The sequence below is a fragment of the Stenella coeruleoalba genome (assembly GCF_951394435.1).
Source record: "Stenella coeruleoalba genome assembly, chromosome: 10".
NCBI classification, from domain to species: Eukaryota; Metazoa; Chordata; class Mammalia; order Artiodactyla; family Delphinidae; genus Stenella; species Stenella coeruleoalba.
The window spans coordinates 68,496,329-68,511,018 of NC_137156.1; the positions used below are offsets into that span (position 1 = coordinate 68,496,329).

The 14,690-nt window shown below is 51.8% G+C and overlaps 1 long non-coding RNA gene across 2 annotated transcripts in view; it reads left to right on the forward strand.

Annotated features, from left to right (window-relative positions):
- LOC307192645 overlaps positions 1–7,013 on the forward strand; it is a 32,450-nt gene extending 25,437 nt beyond the window's left edge. For both annotated transcript variants that reach the window (XR_013830147.1, XR_013830148.1), the window contains exon 5: positions 6,203–7,013. This is a non-coding gene — a long non-coding RNA (uncharacterized lncRNA). The remainder of the gene's footprint in view (positions 1–6,202) is intronic.
- Positions 7,014–14,690: the final 7,677 nt, after the last annotated feature.

The following is a 14,690-nucleotide window of genomic DNA, read 5'->3' on the forward strand; positions in this document are numbered from 1 at the left end:
TTAGGGAGTGAAATCCTACATAACCCACTTCTACCCAGAAGCTAGAAAGGGACCTCTAGAATTCACCTCTGGCCTCCTGTTCCTTCTGCTTGACCTGCCATGCTCCCTTTTGCTGGCCCCCAGAGCGCCTGTGTACTCTGGTCCAACCTCTCCCTGGAGCTCAACTCCCTCCTCCACTCAGCTGCAGTGAACACTCAGAGTTTAATGGTCTCTCTGGCCATCTGGCCTTTGTCCAGGTTGTTCTCTCTGCCTGGAAAATGTCCCCTTCCTTTACACTTGCTAATGCCTACTCAGTCTTCAGAGTCAGCGTCCAGCCCTCTCCATGGGTAGCTTTCCTGGCTTCTAGATCATGACAGCCCCCTGGTACCTGTCCCTGTAGAGCCCCCTACACTGCTCCTCAGAGCATTCATGGAACTTGTGATCAGGTCTTTTAACTGTGTGCTTATTCCACTGGGGACGCAGGACCCAGAGCAGGCCAGGTTTCTCTTGGCCACTGCTGGCCTGTCGTCTCACCCCAGAGGAGCCCAGAGGATGTGCTTAGTCAATATATGTTGAATGATGAGTAACATGTAAAACCCACATGTTTTTCTATTAATAGAAAGTTAAGTTCAGGCACAAACATCACAAAAATCTAGTAAGATTTAAATGCATGTTCATACCCACACGCTGAGAATGTTGCAAAGAGGTTACACTGCCCCCTAAAATGTAATTACCCCCGTGCCTGACCCCAAAGTCACTGGCAGTGGCTGGTTCAGGGCAGCCCTGAAGTTAACAGCAATAGCAGTGACACTGGCCGTGTGTTGGGAGCCACCTCAGCACTAAATAAGCGCAGATTTTTTTTTCAATGAAACATTATATTTGGATGCAAAAACCTAGAGTATCAAAGATTCATGTGGAGCCAAGATTCATTCATCAACAGACATTTCTTCAGAGCCAAGGGTTGGCTGAGCACTGAGGATCTGGTTGTGGACAGACGGCCTGCCTTTGCCGTATCGGCGTCAGGCTGAAGCCAGGAGGAAAAGCGGAATCAATGGACCTGACCTTTGGCCCTGGACCAAAGGGAAGGAAAGACATTTCCTCCTGCGGGATATACAATCTCTGAGCACATCTCTGTCAGCAAAGAGGCACAGCCTGACCCTGTCCTGCGGGGCCCTGGAGATTCCATTTTTTCTGGTGGGGGCCTGGGCCGGTCACACCCGCTCCCTGGGACAGTGTTGAAGCAGCTGTTAGAACTGGGATGCGCCAAAGAACCCTGCAGAGACAGGCTCACCACCTTCCCTGCTCATGCTACCTCTTCCACGGGATGCCACTCCACAGCCTGTGCATGGGATCCAGCCCGCAGCCAGTGTCTGCCAGCGGTCACATTAGGGTCACGTACAGGTCAAAGCAGCCCCTCTCTGCTGCCAGGTCATGGTTGGGATGTCCCGCTGTGTATGTGCATGTCAGGTATGGGGCACGCAGGGGCTGGGGGTCTCTGGGAGAAAACGGTGAGCACCTTGTGAGAAGAGGGCCTTGCCTTCCCCTCAAAATCCCCAAGACCTGGCCTTTCTCCTGCTTTAGACCAGAGTGCCCAAGGGCCTTAACCAGACAGACAACCGGCAGTGAGACAGCCAGCCTCCCTGGGACCAGAGCCCCCATTCCACCTGGCAAGACTCTTGGGTCAGCGGCCTGGGATCTTCGGCCACCATGGTGCTGACGTGCTGAGGCCCAAGTCCTCACCCGGCTGTGCCCTGCCCAATATAGAGGGCTCTGAAGGACACAGACAGCTCTTCCTGTGTCAGGGCAGTGGGGCCATTTATCACGGAGATAAGCATTAGCCAGAGGGCAGAGTTGGCGGAAGGAGCTGTCTGGAGGAGATAATCTAGGGTCACTCAGAGGGCATGGAAGAGCCATGTCCCCACTCCACCCCCTGCCACCCAGACCCCACCCCTATGCTTGCTGGCCAAGACATCTGGCTGTCTCACCTCATGGAAAAACCTGATGCTCTCCGGGGACAAGGAGCTGGGCTATGGTTGGGAGTGGGGTGTGTTTCCTCTTCATGTTCTGTGCCATGGCAGGGCCCCTGTGATTCTGCCTCGCCTCTTCACAGATGGGGAAACAGGCCTGAGAGAGTGGGCTTTGGACTGCTCTTGTCTGAGGGAGCGAACATGGGGTCCTGACCCTGCCCTCGGCCTCCTGCACAGGGTAGGAGGGGAAATCCACGTGGTGCTGTGTCACTGGGCACGTCCTATGTCCCAGGTGTTGCCTGCATGGCCTGTGTCCTGTCCCCTCTACCCTGGGGACCAGGCATTGCTTTGTCCTCCTTTTCCAGAGGGAGGCAATGCCCAGAGAGGTGAGGGTACCAGCCCATGGCCGAACCGCTGGGAAGTGGCCCAAGTAGGATTTGAACGTGGGGTTCAGAGCTGCATCCAGAGCACTGTCTGCCCAGAGGGGCTTTGGGTGTCTGGCAGAGGCCAGAACAAACCCACTAGATGGAGGACAGCTCTGGGATCCCTCTGCCCAGCTAAAAGCTGATACCCCAGACTGTCAGAACCCCCCAGGCTGCTCTGCTCACCCCACTTCCCTACCTTGGCACTCAGTGGGGCTCAATAAATATTTCTTAACAAATTAATAAGTCAAAAATGAGCAAACACAGTATAAATCATGACATTTCCCCTCTACGAGTCCCTGGAGCTGGTCAGTCCCTCTCTGGGGGCTGTACACACTGGTTTTGGTATCTCCCTGCCAGGGACACATCTGCCCACCACCTACTGGCTCCTCACGGTGGTCCCATCAGAAAAGACGGTGCCACCTTTGGGAGTAGAGAGAAGAACCCAGACCTTGGACTGTAGAGGATGGGAGTAGGGGGAGGAAGGAGCGAGGAGACCCCTCTCCTGGGCTGGGAGCCACACTTGTCATTACCCCATGGTGGACACTTTTGCAGCCCTGCAGCCCTCACCATCGGGGTCACTAAGTGTTGGTGTGTTCAGGGTGCTGAAGGGACCAGGGCTGGTCTGGGGGATGAACCCTGGATCTCCTTTCTCTGCCCCAATGTCCAGGGCAGTAGATTTGACCCAGAACCAGCCAGAGGCTTTTCTGGAAAGTCTTTGCTATGTGAAGGGAAGGAGGGGGCACCCTGGGAGTCTTGGAATTCATCTGGCAGGCCTGGGGGCCTGGGTGGCTTTTGAGAGCCTTTCTGCCCATGACCACCTTCGTGGGTTCTGGGTACTATTTAGCCTGCGACATGCTGGGCAGGGAGAGGGGTCTGGATTGTGCAGGGAAGGGTCCCAGGGCCTGGGGAAGGAGCCAGTGAGCATGAACAGTTGTGCAGAAAGGAGCCCAGCCCCCGGGGCCTGTGTTGGGGGGTGGGGAGCAGGAGGACAGACAGGCACAGCTGTGTCAGACCCACCACTACAACCCCCTGGGAGCCCCCCCACAGCTGAAGGGACCCTTCCTTGGATTTGGTTGGGGGCATTGGAACCTCAGGTGTGGAAGGGTTTTTTTTTTTTTTGCGGTACGCGGGCCTCTCACTGTTGTGGCCTCTCCCGTTGCGGAGCACAGGCTCCGGACGCGCAGGCTCAGCGGCCATGGCTCATGGGCCCAGCCACTCCGTGGCATGTGGGATCCTCCCGGACCGGGGCACAAACCTGTGTCCCCTGCATCGGCAGGCGGACTCCCAACCACTGCGCCACCAGGGAAGCCCTGGAAGGGTTTTTAATCCTCGGACACTGGGTCATCTCATGTCAACCCAGGGGAAGTTACAGACAGACCTCCAATCCTCAGGAGATAAGCTGAACTGACTTGTGAACGGGCTGCCTCTGAACCAGTGCAGAGCAGCCCTGGGCAGCCTCCCCCAGAAAAGTCCCCACTCTGGTGGTTGGGAGGGGCATTGCCAGCAGCAGGGCCCCACACTGAGCTGGTCCAGCCCCTCGGGGGACAGAACAGGCACACAACAATAATAGCAACCATAAAAGAAACCCAAGGAGCACAGCTCTTGCTGTGCCCCAGACAAGGCTGAGCTTGGCTTCCTGGCCACTCTCCCATTGCATTTAATTCTCATGACCCTATGAGGTGTACACAAGTATTATTCCCCGTTTGACAGACTAGGAGCCAAGGCCCAGAGTCATGGAGCGTCAATAATCCTAATGGCACACGTGCACAATGCTCACAAAGGGACCTCAACACACTCCCAGGGTATGTCCTGCTGCTCATAAGCATCCTTCTAGCAAGGGCGTCGGTGACAGCAGAATCCTTAATGGGGGTGTCACTGGGTGAAATGCCCACCGATCAAGTCCGTGTACAGGACCCCAGTGAGGTGGACATGGAAGCTGGTGTGGAAGGTGGACCAAGCCTATGGTTGAGGGAAGGTCATTGCTGCTGGTACATATCGATCCCGTTTGTGTAACACACGTGTTACAGATATAAAACCTGGGGCGGCGCTGGGGCAGATGGGGCACCCTAGTACACACATGCTGGAGGACACCCACACAGAGCCCAAGGACCACACCTCCCGTACCTCAGCATCCAGCACCCGCACAGAGCTGATCACGGGGGACCTGCCAGGGCACTCTCGTTCTCCCTCTTTCTCTCTCCACCTGGGCCTCTCTGCCCACCTGGCTGGGGATAAAGCACTGGAGGTGGGCTGGGCCCAGATCCCGGGTGCAGAGTCCTGGCTGGGCCTCCAGGCCTGGTCCAGACAATGGAGGCTTGGAGTCTTGGCTTTGCACCTCCTCAGCATCCCTACTCCTCCCTCTCTTCCTCTCTGCTTCTCTCTTACTTGCTCCTGTCTCCCTCTCAGTGTTCTGAAGAGTCCTCCTCAGTGGCAGCAGATACACGGGTGACACGTCCTGCTGCCTCAGTCACACACAGTGCCTCTCCTCCTGCCCCAGAGACTCACGCTGTTTCTGGGCATCAGGCTGGGGTCAGGCTGACCTGTGGTGGCTACAGCCTCACTCGAACTGTGCTCCCAGCCTGGCTCGGGCTGCACTTGAGCTGGACGGAATAAAGAAGCTGCTGGCCTCCATGTCCCTGCCCACCCCTCCCCTGCAGAATCCCTGGGCCCAGTAGAGTCATGGGAGGATGGAGGCTCCTGGGACCAGTGGCAGCGCCCAGGGCGGGTGTGGTGCCAGAGGACAGAGAGGGTGTGAGGATGGAGGGCTGAAATGGAGGATGGGGTAAAGTGGGGGCAGGGATGCACCCTTACAGGCAGGCCTCCCAGGGGTAGGTCTGTTCTTCCTCATCGCTGCCTCTAGCCCAGTGCCTGCCTGGCTGTTCCCTGTGGCCCTAGGACACTGGGGGGCAGGAAGCTAGGCAGCTTCTGGTGCAGACTTTCCGTGGTCTTGGGCCAGTCAGGGTACCAAGCCAGGCTCAGTTTCCCCATCTGTTATATGGGGCAAGGTGAAGGGAAGGTACAGGCCTAGGCATGCCCACCAGGTACCAGGAAGACAACTACCAACGACTGTAGGGTATCCACACAGGTCCTTCTTGTCTATGCCTCCCGCCCCCATAGTCACCCTTTCGCTTAAGTACCATTGCTCTCCCTGGCTTCCATGTGGACACCTGCCCAAGGCCACGCAGATGGAGAATGCTGGTGTCAGGATTTGAACTGGTTGCCTCTCTTAGGCAACCTGCTGTCTGAGCGGAGCAAGAGGATGCCAGACACTGACCCAGGATCAGGGCTGCCTGATCCCTGCACTGGCCAGAGGAGGTACCACAAATCCCACCTGCACGTCCCCCCAGCCCACCCTGCTCAGAGCTGTTCTGTGCATCTTAGCTTGACGAGGTGTGGGGAATTCATCAACCGCCGACAGAGCCTGCTGAGAGCTGGCTATGAGTCCAGCCACCTCCCTGTCCCAGCAGCAGCCCCCAAAGCCTGAGGCTTAATCCCCCAGGCATGTCCTGCCCTTCATCTTTCCCAGGCTGTGTTGCCCTTCTGCCCCTCTTCTCTAGTTGAAGCTGGTCACCTCACCCAAGTCTTCCTCCTGGAAGCTCTCCCCGACTCCCCATCCTTCAGTACGTCTAGATTCCGTTCCCATGCCCAGAATTCCACCTCCTAACGTACAGGAGCCTCTCAGGTGCCTGGTGCCAGGCCTGGTGAGGCTCCAGATGCTGGCCAGCCAAGGGACCGAGGAGGACACCCCTCAGTGAGAGGAGCAGAAGGGCGGGAGTCAGGAGACCACTGTGGGCCTTCTCTGAGCCTTAATGCAGGACACTTGCCCAGCAGGGTTTGCGGAAGAGAAGGCCTAGGAGGACCGACAACTTCTCTCCAACCTGCACATCGGAGCTGGCTGGGCTCCCAGGGAAGTCTCAGAACATGAATGGACTCCTTGCCCCACCCCGCAGCAAGCAGAGAAACAGCCAACACCGGGGACCTCCTCCTGGGCGGCCTCCATGCTTAACCCTGCAGTTTCCACCTACAGAACAAGCACCAACTCCAGCCTGGAGACCCCAAGCCAAGGGCCAACCTTGCCCTCTGTTTGTCCTGCACTGCCCATCTAAAGCTCTGAGGTACTGGTCTGACATTCCCCATTTTCCCAATGAGGAATCTGGGGCTTTGCAGGGTTAGTAACATGCCCAAGGTCACACAGCTGTAGGTGGCAGAGCTGGGGCTCAACCCCGGGCTGTCCTGCACCTGCAGGCATAACGCCACTATGATGACCTGCTCAGCCCACACACGGAGGGCATCTGCGGCCCTCAGGCAGAGGCAGCCTGTTTTGCACAGGGTTTTCTTTTTCTTTTTAAATTTTTTTATTAAAACAAAATTTTTATTGAAGTATAGTTGATTTACAATGTTGTGTTAGTTTCAGATGTACAGCAAAGTGATTCAGTTATACATATATGTATTCTTTTTTTAATTTATTTTTTATTTTTGGCTGTGTTGGGTCTTCGTTGCTGCGCGCAGGCTTTCTCTAGTTGCGGAAAGCAGGCTTCTCATTGTGGTGGCTTCTCTTGTTGCGGAACACGGGCTCTAGGCTCATGGGCTTCAGTAGTTGTAGCACGCAGGCTCAATAGTTGTGGCTCGCGGGCTCTAGAGCACAGGCTCAGTAGTTGTGGCGCACGGGCTTAGCTGCTCCGTGGCATGTGGGATCTTCCTGGACCAGGGCTTGAACCCATGTCCCCTGCATTGGCAGGCAGATTCTTAACCACTGAGCCACCAGGGAAGCCTTACATATATATATTCTTTGTCATATTCTTTTCCATCATGGTTAATTACAGGATATTGAATATAGTTCCCTGTGCTATACAGTAAGACCTTATTGTTTATCTATTTTATATGTAGTAGTTTGTATCTGCTAATCCCGAACTCCTAATTTATCCCTCTCCCACCCCCTTTCCCTTTTGGTAACCATAAATTTGTTTTCTTTGTCTGTGAATCCGTTTCTCTTCTGTAAATAAATTCATTTGTGCCATATTTTAGATTGTGCATATGTGTGATATATGATATTTGTCTTTCTCTGACTTATTCACTTAGTATGATAATCTCTAGGTCCATCCATGTTGCTGCAGATGGCATTATTTCATTCTTTTTTATAACTGAGTACTATTCCATTGTATATATTGCACGGGGTTTTCTGTGCTGCAACTCAGGATGTCTGAGCCCACAGGACACGGAGCCCATCTGCGTGGATGTGTGTAGCCCTCCAGAGTGGGCTCTGAGCCCAGGCAGGTGAGCTGGGCTCTGTAGGAGGCTCCCTGCCCCCAGCACCACTCTCCCAGGTGTAGCAGGATCAGGTGGCCACAGCTGAATTCACTCCCCATCTCTCTGGGCAGGTGGAGGAGGTGGTCTCTGCGGTGGAGGAGGCGCTTCAGCGGCACGTGATGCGCCGAGAGGTGTGCCCAGACTGGCGTGGAGCAGGGTAGGTGCTGGATGAGTGGATTCTGCTCCTCCGCTTTGGAGTTCCGGGAACATCCAGAGGCTACAGCAGAGGCTGCGGGGCAAAGCCAGTGCCAAGGCTGCAGGGCTGGAAGAGGCCAGAGCAGGTACCCCCGCACCGGCTGCAGCACCAACAGGAGGGGAAGGTGTGTGAGTGCCTCAGGGACCCCCACCTGGCCTACGCCCTGCTCCTGGGCCTCTGAGGGCTCCCTCCCCACTGCCTGCAGGATCACAGCTCAGCTTCCCGGCTCAGCGCCTTTTCCTCCTGGTAAGTCTGTTTCGTGTCTCAAAAGACAGGGAGAAAAATCCCTTCCCGTGAGGCTGATATAAGGTGATGTGTGCCTAGAACAGAGCCGGCACATGGGAGGGCAAATCCCTGTAGTTTCCTCTTCCCTCACTCCGTTGGCCTGTGAGCTCCTGGGAGGCGGGTAAACATCCCAATGTGGCCCCTGGTGCGGACGGATTAATTACCGAATCACTGCATTGTACTCATTGCCTAGCAGCTTGTGTTTGTGTCTCTTGGACTCACACAGAACACACAGGCCAGAAGTTCCACTTGCCTCCTGTTGGAAAAACAAAGGTTTGCAGGCAACAGGGCCTGGAGGTGGGGGAGGGACAAATGGCCCCCTGAGGGCCTGTGGAGCCCTGACCTTCCCAGGGCCTAGACAGGTGTGTCCATGCGTCCCAGGCTAATGCTGTACTGAGGCTGGGGAATATGAGGGGGACCCCATTAAATGGGTCCCTATGTGCTGTCCAGTGCCTGCTAGGCTGTCCTGGAGAAGGACCTCAGCCTCATGCCTTCCCAGAGACTCTTAGAATTTAGCAGGGAGTGGTAAACCAGCACTGGGGAGAGAGCCTATCCCTGCCCCAGCCCTAATCAAGATCCACGGGGAGGGCAGAGGCCTCTAATTGTTTCAGGAGAGGGAAATGTCACATCCTGGGACCCACAAGAGTTCTTAGGACAGACCACTGCCAAGTGAGGGTCCTTGGCTTCTCGCTGGAAAGAATTCAAGAATGAACCAGAGAAAAGCAAAGGCGGGTTTATTTAGCAGGATACACACTCCATAGGTAGAATGTGGACCCTCTGGGAAAGTGAGAGCAGCCCCCGGGCATGGGGTTGTAGGTTTTTATGGGCTAAGTAATTTCATACGCTAACGAGTGGGACGAATATTCTTGCTATTTCAGAGAAGGGGGTGGTTTTCCAGGAATTGGGCCACTGTTCACTTTTTGACCTTTTCCAGTCGTCGCAGAACTATCACAGCGTAAGGGGGAGTGATCTTGAGTATTACGATGACGTTAAAATGAGCTAGACCAGACTATTCTCGAAGCCAACATGGTTTCAGCTGGTTCTATTCGGACTTAATTGCATCCCAACAGCTGTGCCCCCTCTTCACTTATCTAGCGTTTGTGTTCTGCCCCTTTCCCTCCTGTCTCATTCCCCCATCAGAGATTTTACTTCCATATTCTTATGGGAAGCAGAAAGGCGACGGTCTGTCTTCTTTGGCTGCTTCAGGGCTGAGTAGGGGCATTGACCTTGCCTGTCAGGGAGTAGAAATTTCTGGATGCCTAGTGTGGGGATCCCAGGGGCAGAACAGCTTCTTGTTTTAAGTCATAGGGCGGTATGGGCTGGAATCCTTGCCTAACCATCTTTTTTTTTTTTTTTTTGGCTGCGCCATGTGCGGCTTGTAGACTCTTAGTTCCCCAATCAGGGATTGAACCCAGGCCCTCAGCAGTGAGAGCACAAAGTCCTAACCACTGGACCACCAGGGAATTCCCCTAACCATCATTTTGATGGGGAATTGTTGTAACCTGGAAGACATGAACTTTACCAAGAGGTGAAAGAGGCAGAGTCCAAATAGGAGGAGGAGTATGGCTGTTACTCAGGGTCCAAGTAAAGTTAGGGAGGGCACTCTTAATGGTGGACCAGATGGCATTAGGGTCTGACCCCTGGTTATAGCGGTGTAACCATGTTGCTTGTTCATAAATCTTTTTGATGTCCATCTCAATCTGTCCTGAATTACTGACATAGGTGCAGCAGGTTTTGTTTATGACTGCACAAACGCCACCCTGCTCATCCAGCAAGTAATCCAAGGCCAATCTATTGTCCATAACCACATTGGCCACTGAGTTTAAAGAAGTTGAAAGTCTGTTTAGGGCATTTCCAGTGGTCAGGGCTGGGTTCACTAAAGTGTTGGTTAGGTTTTCTAGGGTTACCTCATGGTAGGCAAAGCCTCCCATGGAGCTGCCAATCCCCCTGCCAGTCCCATTCTTGCCAATATTAATCTGATGGCCCTCCTGGGACGATTTTGAGTGTTATTATGTATTGTGACAGTGAATGGGACCAAATGTCCTAATGTACAGGCTCCCTCACGCCACACATTATATAAGGATAATCATTTACATAGGGGCCGAATTACCCTGGGGTGCCCTTGTCTTTGGGCCCTCATTCTGGGGAGTGCCACGTATCCAGGCGTATCTTGAAGGTGCAGTAAGAGATCTGGGAACAGAAGAATTTAGCAAGGAAGCAGCCATCCAGATCCATGGAAGAGAAAAGTTAATGAACACAATGTGGGGACAAGGGCCCATTTGTATATTCAAAACAGTTCAGTCCAGGAGTATTCCATAACCTTGGCTTAGGTGAGATGGTGTAGTAAGAAGGGTTTAACCCACAGTTTCCATAGAGCCTGACAACTTCTAGCCCAGTTTTTAGTCCATTCCATCCCTATCCTGTAGGCACCTGGGGTCTGGGCTTCATTATAAGCACAGAGAGTGGAGGCATTCGTGGGAATGCAGTTTGGGTCCAGGTTCCAAAACGCTGTGGTGATATTACCCTCTGGTGCCCAGGGATTGTTCCAAAGAGGCTCACCATAGCCAAGAGAACCATTAGAGGTATAGTGACATTGGAAGCTTGACTGGTTTTCTGGATAACAAAAGTAGCCATGATTAAAGGAAAAGTTATGTCACCTTTTTAAAAAGAGTTAAAACGTAGGCAAGGTATCGGGCCTGATGGGGGTATCACCCGTCACACTCGTATCAGCTGTGGGGGTGGTTTTCATGTGTTTGAATTGGTAAAGCTCTTGTATGTACCTATTCGTACCTGTAACGACTGTTGTAAGCCAGGGTTTTTATGGCAAGCCCAACAATTAACTAGTTTTTCTCCCAGGGCAACTATTTTAGATATGTTTACTAAAGCATGATTTTCCCATTCCGAGCTGCGACCTTCATCAGAAGTCCTACTAGTATGATGGCTTTTGACATCATATTACCGTATTTTTTCTTTCAGACCTAGCAGGGGCAAAGAAGATGTTTACCAGGGGGAGGGGGTTCTGAAAAGTGGCAGAATAAGAGCGTGATAGTCAGAAACACAAGGATGACTAGGCCAACCCACCTCAGCCACGTGAAGTCACTTATCTGTTCTTGGAAAGGTATCTGAGGTCTTCCATGGCTCACAGGAGTAGGTCTCTTCTGGCTCCTGTTGGGACTTATAAGATACAGATGAACCCAATTAGTAACTCCCTATAGCTTGACAGCAGTTGGGGTACTTAGTAACACTTGATATGGTCCCTTCCATTTTCGTTGTATCTGGTCCTCAGGGGACCCTTCCTTCCAAGTTTTTAGTAGGACAAAGTGCCCTGACTGGATGGAGACCGCGACCTTTCCTTTGTGGGGGTGGGCAGCGCTTTGTTTCCATATACTTGGAGGACCTTTTGAACTTGGCTCAAGCTAACAGTGTGGGAGACCCATTTGTGGGTTTCCTCATCAAACAAGAGATCTGAAGTCAAAAAGGGCCTCCCAGTGGTCCTTCCCTGGCAGTCCAGTGGTGAAGTTAGTGTGGTTAGGCTGTTACTGCTGAGGGCCTGGGTTCAATCCCTGGTCTGGGAACTAAGATCCCACAAGCAGTGCGGCATGACCGAAAAAAATGGTGAGGGGCTTCCGATAGGTCTCAAATGGGCTAAGTTTTAAAATTCTCTTTGGGGCCATCCTGGTCCATAGAAGGGCTACAGGCAGGACAGAGATCCAGGTTTCTGAAGTCTCTTGGCATAACTCAGCAAGTGTTTTTGGGGGGTTTTTTTTGCAAGCATTCTTTTAGAGCATGATTTGCTTTTTCTACTTTGCCTAAGGATTGGGACCTCCAGAAAGACTGGAGGTGGTAGTGAATACCTAGAGCTGAGGAAGGCTGTTGGGTCACCTTGGCAGTGAAAGAAGGTCCGTTATCACTGTAAGCTTTGGGGTAACCCGAATCTCGGAATTATCTCTTTAAGCAGAAATTTGGATACTCCTATTGCCTTTTTAGTCCTAGTAGGGAAAGCTTCTATCAACCCTGTAAAGGTGTCTATGAATGCCAATAGGTGTTTCTATCCCCTACGTGGGAGCATTTGGGTCAAGTCCACTTACCAATCTTCCCCTGGTTAGGTTCCCCGATGTTGTATGGGCCAAGTTAGTGGTGGAGGTATGGGGTGGCTTCCTAAGGCATGGCGGGCACAAAGCTTGCAAGCCCTGGTGACATTTTTAACAGTTTGGGATGGTCCCTTGCCCAGGAACAACTGAGTAACTAGTTTGAATAGGGAGTCCACCCTAAGTGAAAGGACTCGTGGAAGTACTTAGTTATTTTCCATTGCTCGGCCCCGGGAATGAGAAGCTTGTTATCTTTTGTCAGCCACCCTGAGAGGTCTCTTTCCAGTCCCCTATGTTTAGCCCACTCAAGTTCTTCAGGTGTATAAGATGGCGCTGTTGGGAAGGGGGTGCTGTCAGGCCTGAGAGCTGCAGCTTGTAGGGCCAGCTGTTCTTGGGCAGCAGTCTTAGCGGGCTTTTTGGCCAGGGTGTTTCCCCTTGTAAGGCAGGTGTTGCCCCTTTGGTGATACCTGCAACCTCCTTTGGAAGCTGGAACGCTTCTAGGAGTTCTAGAATTTCTGCCTGTTGTTTTATAGTGGATCCTTTGACTGTTAGTAATCCCCTTTCTTTCCATATGGCAGCCTGGGCATGTAGCACAAAGAATCCATACTTGGAATCAGTATGTATATTGATTCTTTTTTTAAAAAAAAAATTTATTTATTATTTATTTTTGGCTGAGTTGGGTCTTTGTTGCTGCACGCGGGCTTTCTCTAGTTGCGGCGAGTGGGGGCTACTCTTCGTTGTGGTGCACGGGCTTCTCATTGCGGTGGCTTCTCTTGTTGCGGAGCACGGGCTCTAGGCACGCGGGCTTCAGTAGTTGTGGCTCGTAGGCTCTAGAGCGCAGACTCAGTAGCTGTGGCACACGGGCTTAGTTGCTCCGCGGTATGTGGGATCTTCCCGGACCAGGGCTCGAACCCGTGTCCCATTCATTGGCAGGCGGATTCTTAACCACTGCGCCACCAGGGAAGCCCTGTATTTTTTTTTTTTTCCCCGTTGCGGAGCACAGGCTCCGGACGCGCAGGCTCAGCAGCCATGGCTCACGGGCCCAGCTGTTCCGCGGCATGTGGGATCTTCCCAGACCAGGGCACGAACCCGTGTCCCCTGCATCAGCAGGTGGACTCTCAACCGCTGCGCCATCAGGGAAGCCCAAGCCCTGTATATTGATTCTTAATTCCTTTCCTAGTTGGAGTGCTCTGGTCAAGGCAATCAACTCAGCCTTTTGGGTGGAAGTGTGAGAGGGTAGAGCTCCAGACTCAACAATTGTCTACAGGCTGACTCTGGCATAACCTGCCGGCCTTACCCCTTCATGTATAAAGCTGCCTCCATCGGTAAACCATTGTTTTTATTTTTTAATTAACTAATTCATAAAGTGATTATTATTTAATTTTTATTTTATAGTGGAGTATAGTTGATTTACAATGTTGTGTTAATTTCAGGTATACAGCATAGTGATTCAGTTATACATATATCTATTCTTTTTCAAATTCTTTTCCCATTTAGGTTATTACAGAATATTGAGTAGAGTTTTCAGTGCTATACAGTAGGTCCTTGTTGTTTTTTTTTTTTTTTAATTTTAAATGTAGTGTGTATATGTCAATCCCAAACTCCCAATTTATCCCTCCCCCACAACTTTCCCCTTTGGTAACCATAAGTTTGTTTTCTGTCAGTCTGTTTCTGTTTTGTAAATAAGTTCATTTGAATCTTATTTTTTTAAGATTCTGCATATAAGCAATATCATGTGATATTTGTCTTTCCCTGTCTGACTTACTTCACTAAGTATGATAATCTCCAGGTCCATCCATGTTGCTGTGAATGGCATTATTTCATCCTTTTTAATGGCTGAGTAATACTGCATTGTATATATGTATCACATCTTCTTTATCTTTTCAACTGTTGATGGATATTTTGGTAGTTTCCATGTCTTGCCTATTGTAAACAGCGCTGCAATGAACATTGGGATGTATGTATCCCTTTGGACCATGGTTTTCTCCGTAGTTTTAGTTTTATAAGGAACCTCCACACTGTTCTCCATAGTGACTGACCAATTTACATTCCCACCAACAGTGCAGGAGGGTTCCCTTTGCTCCACACCCTCTCCAGCATTTATTGTTTGTAGGCTTTTTGATGATGGCCATTTGCATTGGTGTGAGGTGATATCTCATTGTAGTTTTTAAAAATTTATTTATTATTTATTTTTGGTTGCACTGGGTCTTTGTTGCTGTGCACAGGTTTTCTCTAGTTGCGGTGAGCAGGGGCTACTCTTCATTGTGGTGCGCGGGCTTCTCACTGCAGTGGCTTCTCTTGTGGAGCACGAGCTCTAGGGCTCAATAGTTATGGCTTGCGGGCTCTAGAGCGCAGGCTCAGTAGTTGTGACGCACAGGCTTAGTTGCTCCAAGGCACGTGGGATCTTCCCGGACCAGGGCTCAAACCCGTATCCCCTGCATTG